The sequence below is a fragment of the Uloborus diversus genome, chromosome 7, assembly GCF_026930045.1.
Source record: "Uloborus diversus isolate 005 chromosome 7, Udiv.v.3.1, whole genome shotgun sequence".
In the NCBI taxonomy this organism is placed as follows: domain Eukaryota; kingdom Metazoa; phylum Arthropoda; class Arachnida; order Araneae; family Uloboridae; genus Uloborus; species Uloborus diversus.
The window spans coordinates 158,369,940-158,386,143 of record NC_072737.1 but is presented as its reverse complement, the minus strand read 5'-3'; the positions used below and the strand labels follow the sequence as shown (position 1 = coordinate 158,386,143).

Below are 16,204 nucleotides of genomic sequence, written 5' to 3'. Positions count from 1 at the left end.
ATTTAACATACTTCGGCATCTATCCCTCTAACCCCTACCATTTGTTATAAATGTTTAAATTTATGGTTTGTATCCACACTTTTCCAAAGTTTTCAAGCACTTTAAAATAAAATGTATTTTTTCAAGCACTTTCTTTTCTTTTTTTTAATCTTTATTTGAGATTCTAATTTGTTGAAATAGTCGTTGATTATTTCATGTATTGCTGCTGAATACATAGGTCGTTCAGTCGATATTTTCACTTATGGGTCATTTTTTAAAAAGTGTAACTTTTGAGTCGCACGCCTTTCACAGTAAAAATTTTAAGGAAGAATTCATCTAACAATAACGATGCTTTTTAATTTCATCAAAAATATATCTATTTAAACCTGCCAACAATTTTTTAATAATAATTTTTATTTTAGTATTTTTTGTTTTTTTGGTTCACAACATGTGAATTCTCACCTCCGTGGCATGTTACACACCTTGTGTGACTGTTTATGTTGCTTTATAACTTGTTTAATTAAAAGTATATATTTATTTATTTATTATTCCTTTCACAAGGGACTTAAATACCAATTGTTTAAGTATATTTAATTTTTAATATTGTGTTTTAGTTCGTTTTAGTAGGATAAGGGGTTGTGTCACACAATAAATTCTCACCTCCGTTACTGAAGCACAAAATGCCATACCTCATTAACACGTGGCAGTCTTGACATCAAATTTTATTTTCCATGATACAAGGGGGCCCCCTTGTTTACTTTCAGCCATAAAGAAGTTGTGAGATTTTTGTCGAAAAACAAGAAGACAGATTTTGCTTTAAAAACTAAGTATGGTTACTGTGACTTCTCACCTCCGTGAACTTGAATTTCAGGGATGTAAATTAATGTAAAAAAATAAGTGAACATGTTTTCATATGCTTTACACGTACAGCAACGAAGAAAAAAAAAAATATTTCCCTGAAAAATGTATCCATATTAGGCCAATAATAATGGAAAATTCCTCACCTCTATGACAGGCCTTATCAATGTCATTATTTCTGAGGTGAAAATAAATGATGGAGGGGAAATACATCAATATTAGGTATTCTACCAAAATTTTAAATTGCCAGTATATTCTCAAATTTACTAAATACTACTTTTTAACACACATTTTAATTAAAAGGAAACCTACTAATTAAGCTGTACTTTAATTAAGAGAGCTTAACATTAGAGTCCCACTAATCATTAAAGTAGCTCATTGTTTGCACAATTAACAAAATTACTACTTTGATACTAAATTAGCCACAATTTTTAAACATTAAAAGTTTTTTCTTCTTTTTTTTTCCGTGAACAAAGCATTTTTTAATTTTTTTTATTTATGAGTAAAATTATTGGAACCTTGCTAGGCCATTGTTTGTCGTTACTTCTAGTAGGTAACACTTTCATGTAAGAATAAAAAATAGGAAAAGAAAAGGCTTTGAAATTGAAAAATATTTGAATTAAAAAGTTACCTTTTCTGGAGAATGACCCTTATATACTTGCCCTAAGTTTTCAGTTCGAAGTAGTTGTTTTTATTACATTTCAGCATCACAGTGACCACTTTACTACTTGTAATACATTGTATGGTTTCTCCCCCCCCCCCCCACCATTTAGAAATGGACAGCCGCTATTTTTCTTCATTTTCGCTTCTGAACTATTCAAAAAAGAAAAAAATCATAATTTTTTCTTTTAAGATTTTGGAAGGTGTATTGTTACTATGTATAAAGTCCTCCCAAGACTGGGGGGGGGCATTGCCCCCCTCCGCCCCCCCATAAATCCGCCTATGGGTTGATCACCGGTTACTTGCGCAGACGTGGCGCAGACGAACAACACGCGGGTGAAAATTACTTATAATTGGTCAAAAATGTCACGTGGTTCCCTCAACCAATCAACCAGCTTAAGTTGTAGTTGACCGGTAGATCAACCGGTGAGGCTCATAGAACGACATCGGAAGCAACCAATTAACCGGTAGCTCTCAAGAACGCTGCGCTTAGCAACCGGTTACTCACCGGTCGACCGGTGAGGTTCGTCGAACGCAAGCCAAATAAGCAAGCTTCTTTATCTTTATTATATTACTAATAATAAAGTTGAATGTCCCTCTGTCTGTCCGGATCTCTGTCTGTCAGGATCTCTGTGACGCGCATAGCGCCCAGACCGTTCGACCGATTTTCATGAAATTTGGCACAAAGATATTTTGTACCATGGGGGTGTGCACTTCGAAGCGATTTTTCAAAAATTCGATGTGGTTCTTTTTCCAATCCAATTTTAAGGACAAAAATATCATAAGATGGACGAGTAAATTACGAAATTATCATAACGTGGAACCGTAACATGTGTACAAGCCAATTGGCGAGAAAATTCACCATACATTATTTGTAAATGTACAGGCGAATCAAAAGACCTTTTAATTTTCTATTACGGGCAAAGCCGTGCGGGTACCACTAGTGTACAATAAAGCTAACGTATAATCGATGACAAAAATGCTGAAAAATGAGGAAAGAAAAATTTGCAGCTTGCCCTTTACCTCCCCACGGCAGCATAATACTAGTAGAACCTCGTTTATCCGGACTAATTAGGAAAACCGGGGGTAACTAATTAGGTAATCCGGGAAGTATGGGTAATGAGCAAAAAACAAATCTTTAAACAAACATACTTACCGGTAATTGCGCCAAAAACTGTATTTCGTAGCAAAATGACATGAATTGTTTGAAAGACACAAAAATTATGAAAACAACTTTTCACACCATCGCTTAACAAAGATATGGTCCACTGTTTTTTAGTTTGAACACTTGTGTCTTTCGAATAAAGCGCGAACAATCCAAAGCCTTATCAGTATAGTTCAGCTGCAGTTCTGTTTTTTAAATAACCATACTTCACTAACAATATGTGTAGGAGCAATACATTACATCAAAATAAAAAGCGAGTGTTAGGTATACTTTTAGCTACGTTCTGTACATCAAAGTGGAAAATAATTTACGTAAGTACTGTCGGCCCGCTTAATCGAATGTCGTCGATTCCAAGAAATTTTATTCGATTAAGTGGGGAAATTTTCTTTACCTTTCTAAATTGACAACATTTGTCTCAAAACGTAATAATGATAAAACATTGTATAAAGGAAATAATTAAATTTATTGGAAAAGGTTTTTCAAATAAGTTATAGAACAAAATAGTTTTACAATTAGTATGTATATTATAAGTACGTATGAATATTATAAAAAGGAACTTACAACTTGAGCTATGATATCTGTTTGCGTACCTTTTTTCAGTACATTTTTTTTATGAAAAAGTCCATAATAGTGAATTGCTTGCTCAAGGTCTTTTGGGAACATTTTCCGATTCCCTCTTCCCCCTCCTAGTCTACCGTATTCTACATTAAATATTTATCAACTTACTATCGTTTAAAATGTGTATATTTCTTTGCGGTATTTAATTTAATCATCGAATGCTAATATGCTGCTCTTATAATCGAATCTTTTTTTTTTTGTAATGACAAAGACAAAGGAAATTTGGTAGAACATAGGAAATGCTTTGATGGAATATGAATGTTGCTTTTCTTGCCCGGTGTCGAAAATATTACTTTATATTTTATGTCAATAATTGTTTGTACTTAATTCGCAACTCCAGAGCTCGAATACGCTACCTTGCGGTGATTAACAACATTAAAGAAAAAGGTAAAACACTCCATTCCACGTGTTTTCTTTTGGGTAAATTACAGGCTTCATACAGTTTATGATGCAATGTAATTTCATAAAAATAGAAAAGAAAGCTTCCCACAAACACAATGAAAAATTACTGTCATTCACCAAGCGTCAAAGCACGTTATAAGTTACGGCATTTATTTGTTTTACCTTTTTCATCCGCCATTAGACAGTAGCTGCAGCGCCCCCTATAGTTTATTGGAGTTGCGAATTTATTCAAAAATTTTCTCAGCAAAATTATTCGCGAAAGCTCATCAATATTATTCGATTATCCGGGGAAACTAATCGATTAAGCGGGGATCTTTAACATTGCGTCTATGAGGAAAAAATTCGGTTCCGGGAGGTTCTATTCGTATAAGCGGAGTATTCGTTTATTCGTTACCCGCTTAAGCGAGGCTGACGGAGTTTTTCTTCAAAGGCTGCTAATTCGATCCGGATAATCCAGAGATCCGGATGAGCGAGGGCCTGATAAATGATGTTCTACTGTATTTCCAAACAAGAGTTTCAATCAAAAAAAAAAAAAAATGATCTGAAGCATGATTTAAAAATTAGTAATTAAAACATTGGATGATTTTGAAAATGGAATCTTTGTGAAATAATGAAAGAAAAAATGAATTATGAAATGGTCAAATAATAAATTACAAGTAAAGGAAAACATAAAAAACAAATTTGAAAAAAAAAATCCACGATTTTGTTTTTCCTGTTGACTCACACACACACATGTATTAGAGTAGATCATTGAGAAGAGATAAAACGGAGAGAGTGAAGACTTTCACTCCTGAAACAAAGATCTCAGGTCACGTGATAGTTTTTAAAGAAAAGCATTGGAAGAAATCAGGTTCCTTTCTCTAGTTTCACGCAAAAAATGTCAGGCATTCATCGTTGTTGAGTCACATGACTTGGCGTCTTCGCCTCAGCTTTTGCTAAGCCAATGATTGGACAAGCTCCCTCCATTTTCTAATTCCTGCTCTAAGGAGTAGATTGCAGTCACATACTTCTGACTAACCTCACCAGAATGGCTCGAGACTTAAATTCAGTGTCTTATTAGGTACTAGTGGTACCCGCACGGCTTTGCCCGTAATAGAAAAATTAAAAGGTCTTTCGGTTTGCCTATATATTTACAAATAATGTATGGTGAATTTTCTCGCCAATTGGCTTGTGCCCATGTTACGGTTACACGTTATGGTAATTTCGTAGTTTACTCGTCAATCTTATTATAGTTTTGTTCTTAAAATTGGAATAGAAAAAGAACCACATGGAATTTTCGAAAAATCGCTTCGAGGATCACACCCCCATGCTACAAACTAACTTTGTGCCAAATGTCATGAAAATCGGCCAAACGATCTAGGCGCTATGCGCGTCACAGACATCCTGACAGACAGACAGTGAAACGGACAGAGAGACTTTCAGCTTTATTATTAGTAAAGATTTACCATAAAATAAATTCGGTCGTAGAAAGTAAAAATCGCAAATTCATACGACACTTTTTTGCTTTTTTATGATTTTTTTAATTGTGTCAAGGACTTTTCGGACACCCATGTATATAGTACATACGTATAAAAACCACCAGACAGCGATTTTTTTTTTTTTTGTTATGAAGTTTTACCGGATAGCAGTACCGTTCGCCTCCAAGAAGTTGAGCTATAGCTATGGCCTTGAGCAAGTCCATTTCTTTCAAGGGAGAGTAATCAGTAAGAAGAGGAATTGTTAGGCGCAGAGTTGGGCTACCATTAAGCTTTTTGACCATCAGCCGTTTTTCCTCACCCCTATTTAAACTAATGGGATCGTCTAATCGGCCGACCAGCGGAGATAAACTTGCCAAAGGCGGATAGTACAAGAAAGAGATACTACCGTAAACGCCTAAACGACTGTACAGCAAATCTTCGTTTCACAAAAAAAAGTCTGAATCATTTGTTATCACATTTGGATTTTTAAAAAGGATTCATACTAATAAGTAAAATTCAGAAGCTGGTTAATTATATGCCACCAAAAGATGGCGGATGAGTTGTAAGTGATAACAAAAAGTTTCATTTTGTAACAGGCACGATTAGCAAGAACGTGCAAGCAGTAAATTTTTCACTGCTTGCGAGTTCTCGTTGATCCTGCCTATGCCCCTCCTACTACAAAATGGAATGTTCTCTTTCTTCTTCTAGTTCATCCACCGTCTCTTCGTGCCGCAATAATACGGGCTGGTTTTCGTTTCTGTTTTGAAAGCGATAGTTAGGTGGTTTTTTCAAATGTTTTTATTTTTTTATTTTTGAACCATTTTTACTTTTTTGAAATGGTATTCGTGCTCTATATATGTCAAAAACGATTCAGTTGCAAAATATTTCCATTTATATACATGGTTATACTAACATAAGTTAAAATACGCGTAATTAATTCTTTTCTGTAATAAATTACTCGAACATTTAATGCACTCACGTTCCTTTAGTTCTCACCAACTTCACACTTTCTTTTCTGAAGCATAACGTTAATTAGAGCACAAAAACCCACAAAAATGAGAATTCGAGATTTAAGTGGCCGAACTAGTAATAAGGTGAATGATAAAATCCCAATTCAAGTTTTGCGCGTCTCCAAGGCTTCGTTGCAATTCAAGTTTCATCCCAAGGTCAGAACGATAAAAATAAACCCAGACGGACGTTGATTGTTTTTGTTTTTTTCCTCTCTGCGACATTGAGGAAATTTCCACTGTTGCTGAAACCGTATTTAGGGTCAGTTTGGATAAACATGGGGTTAATGGAAACAGTGTCTGCCTCCCCCCCCCGCTTCTTTGGTGGTTTTTAAAAATAAAGGGCGATTCCCCTAAAAGCTGACAGTTTTTATTCACAAATTCTATAAAAATAATCCCGTGCAGGGGCGCTCCAAACTCCAAATTTTGCCGACTGTTGATAATGTTGCCGAATAGAATTCCAAATTTCACCGACTGTTGATAATTTTGCCGAATGGATCTCCAAATTTCGCCGAATGTTGATAATTTTGCTGAATAGAACTCCAAATTTTGCCGAATTTTGATAATTTTGCCGAACGGAAATCCAAATCTCACGGAATGGAGAAAGTTTTGCCGCATAGAACTCCAAATTTTGTCGAATCGGCAGACACAATTCGCGGAATATGGAAATCTTTGGGGAGATCATAGTGACCTCCCGTGACCTCTCTACAGGGCACACCTGACTCTTGGAGCAAAATTCTCTTCAGTGGCCTGTGACACACCTAAAAATTGTCTGCAAGATAAACTGACATTACATTAATCGCAAAAAGAATTAAAATAGGATGCTAAACAAACCTGTAGATACATGGTCCTTGGTGGGTTGTAGTGAATAACTCCAAAGCCCAGAAAGTGCAGTACAAATCTTTTTTCACTGAAATTTAACTCTTTTTTTTCCTTTAAAAGATTAAAAGTTTTTTATTATGAAGTAGTATCTAAGAAGTAGTCTGTAACTTTCTCGTAAGATTCTGCAACGTTCGTCACAAGTCGCGCGGTTTCTGCTACCGGCAAAATATTAATGCTTATTTCAAAAAATTTATACCGAGTCTCAATGAAAAGTTTATTACGAGAAAAATAAGGAGAATTCACTTCAGCCATATTATATTTTAACTAATATAGACAATGTTAAGAGAGAAATATTTTTGCATGCCAGGATTTAACTTACACAGAGCCCGTTACCAAGGCCGGAATTATATTAAAGCTTAAGAATGTGTTTTTGTTATATTCGTGTCTCTTAATCAAATTACACATCACAGGAATTATTAACCAAACGAGCTAATGTGTGCATCACATGACTTCCTTTTACTCCAATTTAATGTCATTTTCTCATAATTGGCAGTTTTAATATGATTCAATAGTTTACTCTCTAAGTATCACCAACAGTGGCCAAATTAAAACCAGATTTAAAAAAAAAAAAATTAAATCGCCAAATTTGTCACAAAGTTGGGGACAAAACTTGGCGACCAAAAGACTGGTGATATATCGCCAAGTGTCCGCCAAATTATAACACCACTTAAGTTTACGTCGAAATTAACAATGATTTCCCCCCATAAAGGAGCAAAAGACCCCCCTTGGAGCATACGAATGCAACCAAAAAGGAAAGTGCACAACTATACCTCACTAGGAGTCTACGTACCAAATTTCAACTTTCCAGGACATTCCGTTCTTGAGTTATGCGACATACATACACACATACGCACATACGTACATACAGACGTCACGAGAAAACTCGTTGTAATTAACTCGGGGATCGTCAAAATGAATATTTCGGGTGTCTGTACGTTCCAAGGCACATATCCACGTGTGGTCGGGTAAAAAAAAAAACTCAACATTCATTTGGGGGTAAGCAAAATGAAATTAAGGCCGATTTTTGGGTGCAATTTTTTCGCGAGTACAAGACTTCCTTTTTTGTAAAAGGAAGTAAAAACCTTTTATGCAAAACAGAAGTGTTTTCCAGGGTTGTGTTTGATGAGCGACTGGTAGCTCATCAGTTAAAATAATGACGTCACCTCCAATGCTACAGCATTAGCTGATATTACTAGCTGTCACGTGATCAATTGACCGGTCGCTACCGATTGAGCTTGGCGAACGTAAGCATTATTTTAACCGGTTAGCTACCGGTAGATCATCGAACGCAACTAGGAGAGAGACAACAAAAATGTAATATACCACAGTTTTGAAGTTTAAAATTGTAATAAGACCTTCAGGGAAATCAAAACAACGAAATACTGTAGGAATCAACAACATGGTGAGAATAAGCAATATTGCTATACATCGAGTTCAAATTCCTTTTTTTACCGGTAATGATTGAATTTATTAATAGACCAGGAGAGTGACATGAAAACCTTGGGACAGACTTTAAAATCGTGTAACTTGATAATAAAAATAATGAAAGAGATTAAAACAATTTTCTTTAACATCTTTATGTATGAATAGTTTGGTACTACCAATTGAATTTGCGGAATGTTGATACATAATTTTTTGAGAAGGAGATTCAGACAGGTTAGGAGAATGACTTTAGAGTTACTCTAAATTTTTCTTAGGAAGAAAGAAAGAAAAGAAAAGGAAAAAAAAAAAAAAATCGAATTTTGACCTTTTGAATTTAAATTATGTTTTTCGCAATCACGAGTGCGTGCGTGTATATACGCGTGCGTGTTTATGTGTGTGTTGGATGGGGGCTTATGTGTGTTTGTGTGTAGGGGGTACGAAACAGGGAACCCCGCTCTGCTATGCCATCTGGGGCTTCCAGAGAACTGACCTTTCGGCCGGGGCCCCCTTACCCGTAAGGGAACGAGATCTAAACCACTTACGACTCTAGACACCGTGGACCCAGGTATGGACCTAACTCCGGTGGTGCCCATTGCCTACTCACTGTCCCACTCGATAGCCATTGGGCAGATACAAATCTGCTCACACGCAAGTGAAGAGTGGTCATGTGTGTAGGGGGTATGTGTATGTGTGTGTAAGCGTGTGTGTTTGTGTCTGTGTGCAGGTATGAGTGTGTGGGTAGTTGTGTGTAGGTGTGTATGTGTGTGTGTGTGTGTGTGTTTGTGTGTAGGTATCTGTTTGTATGTGTACGTGTCTGTATGTATGCTTGTGTGTATGTGTTTGAGTGTGTGTACATGTTTGTGTGAGTGAATGTATGTGTAGGTGTATGTATGTGTGTGTTGTGTGTATATGTTTGTGTGTGTATACGTGCGTGTATGTATGCGTGTAAGTGTAGGACATTGACGCAACCTGGAGACGGTTTTCGCTAGAGGAGCAGCATCGTGAGGCGGCCGGTCGACGGTGGTGCTGCAGAGGGTGCTGGTTTGAAAATAAAATCATAGGAACGCCAAAAACAGTCAAATGAAAGCAATAAGCAATCGTAATTGCTCAGAAACAAGTGAGTTATTGTTTTTATATGAATGGGTATGCAATGGGAAAATTATTTCTAATATTTAAAAAGTAAGAAAATGTTGTTGGTCAAACAATTCTTGTATTTTTCTTCCTGAACACGCTATTATTAGAATTTTGGAGAACCTATCTATTAGTGAGTAAAGAACACAAGGCGTTGCAGGGACTGAGATCTCCATATGTTTCTAAACAACCGTACAGGCGTCATTATTGTTTGAACAGGCACGTAGCTAGAACTTTGTTAAGGGGGGGGTCCAAGGTTGAGCGAGCTTCAAAAGAGGAAGCATGCTAAAGCAAAATTAGTAGCTCATATTCACGTTAAAAAAATAAATCCAATTAAAACTAATTATTAAAATATGATAATTAACTAAAATTAATTAAATAATTGAAATTGATGGAGCAATTGTTAAAATTAGTAAACAAAAATTTTACATTAAGTGGCAAAGAAATTATTAACAGTTTATAAAATTAACGTTAAACTAAAAGTTATCCCATACTAAGTTTCCAAACATGGATAGAAAAATTCCATCACATAAGCTTCCTCTGTTCTGATGCTTTGAAAATGAGGGATAGTATAATAATTCCTATTAATAAAAAAGTCACAATAAAAAAAAATCGGAAAACGAAAACTGTTCTAGGGATTACTTGGAAAATGCAGGTGATAATTTAATAAAATATTAAAGCTTTGTAATATATTTCAACAAAATATGTACAAGTCATTTTATTTGAAAAAATAAAGAAATCTATATCTATCGCGTCGAATGTATAACTGTATGAATGCTAAATAACGTAATTCCGCCACCCTGCCCGATTTGATCAAGATTTCTGGCAAAATTCAACCACCCTCTCGACGAAAATATTAGCAAGGTTTCATTTAAAAAGCTTGAACTAGTTCTTTATTTATCTACGTTTATAACATTCTTTTGATAATACGAAATTGAATGAAATTTCTAATTTTATCCGTTTTCTAATTATTATTTCTAACCAGCATTTAAAATCTTGAACAAACAATTGTATCTCTTTGATGGACGGAGACTTCCTTTGCTGGAATCATTTTTTTTTAAAAAGGCGTATTGCCGTTTTTTTTTTTTAATCGTTATTATTATTTTTTTTTGCAACGAATTGGTAAAATAAGCTATCTTAGGATCCGCTATGGTATTATTTTTTCTAATGGGGCTTCGTTAAGAGGCTTTAGCCTTTTCGGACCTAGTGCGAACCACCGATGTGGCATCTAGTCTTTCAAATGCTACCATTAAGGCGCAGATGTGACTGGCACAAGAAATTTTGATGCCGAGTTTCCACCAGATGGAGACACTTGAGCTCTCTTCGATGCGAAACTGCACTAGGGGTTCAATTTTGTCAAGCCAAACGACTACCTGAGAGATCTTTTACCTATCGAGTAATGGAATGTATAATGAATGAAACTAAGCATCTGTGTATTTTTATTTTAACAACATTTTGGAAAAAATGCAAATGATTGCTTTTTATAAATGTTTTTTATAAGGTCATGAATGATTTGAACATTATTGGCGATTTTCCTCTGATGTTTTCAATTTGATGCTTCATTTAAAAGATCAAGAGGAGGCATCGCACCCACCTATCTCACCACTAAACACGAGTTCTGTTTATTCTGCTGATACAAAACAACTTCTGTACTTCAGTCTTTTTCAAATTAAAAATATAATTGTAAACAACTACAGGGAAAATGGCAATATGCTCTATTACGAATTATCGTGACAATATTTGATTATAACCTGGTTACTTTACTGTCTTTATTAGCAGTAAGCAAGCGTCAGACTCGAAAATTTAATAATTTGGAGTCAAACGTCAAATTTTGATCATTAAGGTAATCTTCGTCCCGTTTGAGATTGCGATAATACCGTAGCATCAACTTAGAAACATTTTCAACTATATGCAATGAATAAAGCTAGCCAATTTTTGGAATCAAAACTTATAAGTTTCTTATAGCCTCTGTTTGTAAATTTTTTGCTCCTCAGTCATCTGATGTTCCAAAGTCTAAAGACAATCTTTTGTAAAAAATTCTTAGAATGATTGTGGTTAAAAATCCAGTAATGATTTAAATCTACCTTCCAAAATTCAAATAACAATAATAACACTTCTGATTCTCTCATTTTCAAATTGGTATAACTTCCATTTTAGAAGCAATTTTGTAATCATCCTGTATTCTCGAAAGCATATCATATTTTATAACGTAGGTATTGACTTTTTTTCCTTTCTTTTATGTCATGTTAGTAAAACATATTCTATTGCAAGAAATAGCAAAAAATTTTAACTTGAAGAAATTAAGAATTAAAAAGAAATCTAATATAGAAGTGAAAAACACAAGAAAATTTACCTCGCATTCACCTTTTTTTAATTATTTGCTTGTAACTCAGTAAATAGCAGAAATTTTCACCAATTTATAGTTAAATGCACATGTCCGTTTTTTGTTACATTTAATGCTACCATCGCAATTTACTAATGATGGATGTATAGATGCTTAGTAAATAAATCCTCAGTACAATGGCGGTAAATAACGATTAGATAATTTATTCCAATGAAGCAAATACAAATACGCTTCTCTTGAAAAACGGAACAACATCGAAGAAAGATTTTTTTCTTCAGTTAAAAATGACTAACCGCTCTTCTCTTGGGACCATAGACTCACAATTCAGTAAGATTTAAAAGTACGAATTTCAAATAACTACTTTTAAATTACATGTGTTTATATGGCCGAACTTGCAATTTCATAAACTGATCACAGTAAAATATTTGAGTAATTTTCAGTTTCATTCTTCGCTTTATAAAATTTTGATACAGCGAAAAGTAATTTCGTTGCAACAACTTCAAATTTTATTTATTCACTTATTTTACCTTCAAACAAAAATACTTTTTGGACATTTAATATGTTTCACGGTCATGTTTAAATATTGAGTGGAAAAACATCCGTAAAAATCTAGTTTGTGCTAAAGATAAGACACAAATGTTCAAAAAAAAAAAGAATTTTTCAGGATTACAGTTTAAAAGTTGTAAGCTTTCGGGGAGATAATTAATCTATTATTGTTAAAAATAAACTAAAAGTTTAAATAGGATGATTAATCAAAATATAAAATAAATCTGAAATGAATCATACCAAAAATATAAAGAACAAAAATTAGTTAATTAATAATTAATGTTTATTTTTTTCTCATCCTCAGACACGCGAAATGTGTAGAATTTCTTTTTCGTTGCTGTCTGAACTTAGTTTTTAAATGGGAAAACAAATTAACACATAAAATTGCTCGTATTATTAAGAAAACTTTAAAAGGAAACACTACAACTTACCTAGTTTGCGTAAACTTAATTTTCTTCTGATTACAATTTCGTTCAAGATATGTTTCCTGTAAGTGTGTGGTAGAAAGATACTGTGTGTTAAAACAGAAAATAATAGGAATTTCAATTACTGATTCACCAGGGATGCACCTCACTCTGGCTGTCCTTCGTGCAGCATGTGTCTAGGAAATCAATTCCAAACGGGAAAGGAGTCGAAACAAAAAAAAAAAAAAAAAAAAAAAAAAAAAGAAAGAAAGAAAGAAAGAAAACCACCCCAAAGAGACTGGGGAATGTTTGTTGACAATTACTTTGCCGATGGCAATCTGGTGGACTGAGGGAAAGGGGCCGAATTTCAAGGTCACAACCCTGCTGGGTTGAAAGAATACGGAAATTCTTCGTTTTCGGACGCAGTACGCAACACAGTAAAAGACAGGCGGCAACTGGGAAACTGCAGTTATTGCACGAGGTTCTCGTGTTCTGAATTGACTCGGATGCGGGAAAACTGCTGATTAATGGGAATATTTAAGGGGAAAATACCGGGTTTCATAAAATTTCTCTCTTTGGAAAATTTTTGTTGACGTGAGGTGCAACAACCGAGAAAAAGCAGACAATGTTCTTTCGGGAAGGGGGGGGGGGTCCGGACCCCATGGACCCCCCCTTGGCTACGTCCTTGGTTTGAAGATGACAGAGTAAAAAAAAAAAGTTTTTTGTCCGAGTTTAGTGATCTTACATTTCCAGCAGGTCTACATACGCGAAGTGACTGCTTTTATTATTTATTTTTATAGGTTTTAATTGCCATGTGAAAGGTTATTAAAAACAGTTAGTTATGAATTTCACCTTCACTGCAACTTTTGATGTGCAATTAAGGTAACTAAATATAACTAAGTTTATCGTTTTTCCTAACGTTTTATAAGATTACGTTTCGATGTACCATCTCAAAAAGGGGGGGAACGAACCCCCCCCCCCCCCAAAAAATTACTGAGGCTTAAATTGCCACATCCCCTCCCCCCCCCCCAAAGAAAAAAAAAGCAATTTTTGTTGTACCGATTAAAAGAAACGCCGAATGTAGAGCGAATGCTAATTGTGGTGCTGCCATCTGTCGATATTTTGTCGTATTTCCACGAGGATTGAAATAATGATCGCTGCCATGTACCATTCGTACACAAACAGCGCTATCATTTTCATTGCTAAAAATATTTCTAAATTTTTGCTGTATCTTTTAAACATTCTCGCAAATTTCATTATTGCAATAAATCAATGAAAAATATTACTTATCATTGTCGTTAAACAGCATCGACTTTGCGCTTGCATAGGGATTTTTTTCTGATTTTTCTGATCAATTGATTTCTTTCAATAATAATCGCCAAATTAATAAATTTATTTTTAAGTTCATTTTCATTAATGAGCCCTAAATTAAATATTTTTTTTCTTATTTTCATTAATACTTATAGCAAAAAGAAAAAATTCGAATGAAAGTTGGAACTTCAGGTGAGTTTTCCTAAAAGAACAATATTCATTTCCCCACTTTTTGCTTCAGTTCGATCCTATTTTTCTACTTGCAATATACAGGGTGTACTGAAATGGAATGACTGTTTTCCAAAATTTATAGCAGGAAAACGATTAATGATTAAAAAAAAAATAATTCTTGCAGAAAATTCATGTGTTGGGCCGTAAATTTTTCCCTCCGAAGTTGCAAATTTTAGTTCAAAAATTTTCCGTAGATGGCGCTGCAGATAGTAAGTACGCAAATCAAAGAAATATAGAAAATACATCGTAATTTTTCGAAATTTTTTTTTTTAATGAACACATTTACATAAAATATTTTCAAAATGTCTACCGTCGGCTGCAACCACACATCGCAATCGGTGGGAAAATCGGTGAATTTTAATTCTTCATTTTTCACTTACAGGCTTACTATCTGAAGCACCATCTATTGAAAAATTTTTGAACAAAAATTTGGATCTATGGGGGAAAAAATTTACGACCCATCACATGAATTTTCTGCAAGAATATGATTTTCATCATTAATCGTTTTCCTGTTATGCATTTTTGAAAACGGTCAGTCTATTTCGGGACACCCTGCAAATTGAGTAGCCATTAGCTAGGAGAATTTTCGAAACTTTAATTTATGCTGCTCTCACCTTCTAATCTTGTCTCAGTCAGTAACAGAACAGTTCGCACGAAATTTCCTTTCATTTGGACAATTTCTAAGGATATCTCAAACGTTTTGAACTCGAAGCACGCCTTGAAATGATTTGAAAGTTTTAAATGCTCTCATTTTTTAAAAACTGCAGCAGTTTCTATGAAATAAATATATTTTCATTAAAAAAATGAATTTCTATCGAATCAAACCAAGTGAAAAAAAAAAAAAAACATCGGACGTTTTTTTTTTTTCTAAGAGAGTAATTAGGGTTTGGTAACAATAGGGTTTTTTTACGATCTTCAGAATAATCTTTATCTTCTTTATCTTCTTTACTAATAATAAAGCTGAAAGTCTCTCTGTCCGGAGGATGTCTGGATGTCTGTAGGATGTCTGTGACGCGCATAGCGCCTAAACCGTTCGGCCGATTATCATGAAATTCGGCACAAAATTAGTATGTAGCATGGGGGTGTGCACCTCGAAGCGATTTTTCGAAAATTCGATGTGGTTCTTTTTCTATTCCAATTTTATCTTTACTAATAATAAAGCTGAAAGTCCCTCTGTCCGGAGGATGTCTGGATGTCTGTAGGATGTCTGTGACGCGCATAGCGCCTAAACCGTTCGGCCGATTATCATGAAATTCGGCACAAAGTTAGTATGTAGCATGGGGGTGTGCACCTCGAAGCGATTTTTCGAAAATTCGATGTGGTTCTTTTTCTATTACAATTTTAAGAAAAAAAAATATCATAAGATAGACGAGTAAATTACGAAATTATCATAACGTGGAACCCTAACATGGGCACACCAATTGGCGAGATACGAAATTATCATAACGTGGAACCATAAGATGGGTACAAGCCAACTGGCGAGAAAATTCACCATACATTATTTGTAAATATACAGGCGGACCAAAAGACCTTTTGATTTTTCTATTACGGGCAAAGCCGTGCGGGTATCACCAGTTACTAATAATAAAGCTAACTATCTTTACTAATAATGAAAGTCTCTCTGTCCGGAGGATGTCTGTAGGATGTCTGTGACGAGCATAGCGCCTAGACCGTTCGGCCGATTTTCATGAAATTTGGCACAAAGTTAGTTTGTAGCATGGGGGTGTGCGCCTCGAAGAGATTTTTCGAAGATTCGATTTTGTTCTTTTTCTATTTCAATTTTAAGA

General features: G+C 34.8%; 2 protein-coding genes across 2 annotated transcripts in view; one reads left to right on the top strand and one right to left on the bottom strand.

Annotated features, from left to right (window-relative positions):
- The window catches only part of LOC129225871 (uncharacterized), a 57,805-nt gene extending 55,060 nt beyond the window's left edge, over positions 1-2,745 (bottom strand). Inside the window, exon 1 of the mRNA XM_054860399.1 lies at positions 2,654-2,745. The gene's annotated coding sequence lies outside the window, so the exon portion shown is untranslated. The remainder of the gene's footprint in view (positions 1-2,653) is intronic.
- LOC129225870 (monocarboxylate transporter 9-like) overlaps positions 1-16,204 on the top strand; it is a gene marked incomplete in the record, with an annotated part of 101,821 nt that overhangs the window by 29,632 nt on the left and 55,985 nt on the right.